The following is a 1804-nucleotide window of genomic DNA, read 5'->3' as shown; positions in this document are numbered from 1 at the left end:
TATGATTGAGTTTGAACCCACAGGGGCTTCTGAGGAGCTGATGCTATTCAACCTGAGCCAGAGAGTGAGGAGATGGGGTGACCATGCATGCTGATAGACACGTATAGTTTACATGGGTTTTGAAAGAGGATCGCCCTGAATAGCACTGGGTGAACTGGAACTCAGAATCCTCCACCCTCAGCTGACAGTAGAGGCATACATCACCATGCTCTAGCAACTTGCCGATGTTTAAATCACAGCTCTCACCTTAAAGAGCATAAGAGAAAGCTCACTCTGGAACCATTTTGAATGACCATGGTCTGGGTTACCTTAATCTACCTTTCAAGGCAGAAGCAGTTTCACAGGGTTTTTACAGTTTTAGAGAAAAAGGAAGTCCTAAGTCAAGGCAAGTTTCAATACATTGGTGTGTACACTGGAGAGATCGCTAGGAGGAAACAGAGAGATTCTCTAGGCCTACGATGCTATCCGATGCTATCCAGGCTTAGCTCTCGGATCAGCAGAAGCCGGTGTTCGCTAAGTTAATAGCTTCTAAGAGTTATTATTATCATTATCATCGTTATTATAACAAAGTGTTAGTTCAGATATAGAGTGGAGCAAGGTATGGCTGTTCCAGAAGCTAAAACTGACCCAAGATAAAGTAGTTAGCCTCTGAGCCTGTAGAATCCGGATCTCTCTTCTGTGCTGCAATTCCAGTCGGTCCATCAGTCTCTGCAGACACAGGCTCCTTCCCACAATTCCAGTCGGTCCATCAGTCTCTGCAGACACAGGCTTCTTCCCACAATTCTAGTCGGTCCATCAGTCTCTGCAGACACAGGCTCCTTCCCACAATTCCAGTTGGTCCATCAGTCTCTGCAGACACAGGCTCCTTCCCACAATTCCAGTCGGTCCATCAGTCTCTGCAGACACAGGCTCCTCGCAGGAGTTTTTGTTCCCAGCCAGACACAGCTTCTTTTCAGGAATTTTCATTCCCATAACAATCATGCGATATACTTTCTTCTGTGTTCTTTTTATATTCGACAGCACATACTAACACACAAACAGACCTTGGGAATTTGCAGTCAGGAGCCTCTCAAGAAGAGGAAAACATTCAAGGATGAGCTCCAGGCAGGATGAACTTGGTAATTTGGGTTTCAGTTAAGAAGCCAATTTGGCTGGGATAGGTGGGAGCCAGGGGACAGGAAGTGGTAAGAGGAAGCCAGGAAGGTAGGTCACAGGGGCCACAGGAAGCTGTGGCCTGGGCAGAGGAATGATTTGTAAAGTTTGGATATTGAAAAATGTGATTCTAGGGCTGAAGAGATGGCTTCTCAGATAAAGATGCCTGCAGTCAAGGCTGGTGACCTGATTTAGACCCGTAGGACCCACAGGGTAGAAGGACAGAACCAATTCCCTTGAGTTGTCCCTTGACGGTCACATACCTGGCATAGCACCTATACACAGAGAAATAAGTAAGTGTAATTAAGACTTTTTAAAAGTGTGGCTCTGAGGTAGAATGTCTGCCTAGCACACACAAGACCTTAGTGATGCAAACGTTAACAAAGAAACAGACACCCTGACCGCTGCGTTTGGATTTGAAGATGGTAGCGAGGTTTGCTTACGAAGCGCTATCAGGGATGAATGAAGAAGAAAACAGGACAATTACTAAGCAGCTCAGATGCATCTGAATCTCCCACTAATGTTAGAAAGTTAATTTCTGCTGGGCAGTGGTGGCATATGCCTTTAATCCCAGCACTTGGGAGGCAGAGGCAGGTGGATTTCTGAGTTTGAGGCCAGCCTGGTCTATAGAGTGAGTTCCAGGACAGCCAGG

The sequence above is a fragment of the Mus pahari genome, chromosome 7 (genome assembly GCF_900095145.1).
Source record: "Mus pahari chromosome 7, PAHARI_EIJ_v1.1, whole genome shotgun sequence".
Taxonomy (NCBI): domain Eukaryota; kingdom Metazoa; phylum Chordata; class Mammalia; order Rodentia; family Muridae; genus Mus; species Mus pahari.
Note: the sequence above shows the minus strand (reverse complement) of the source record.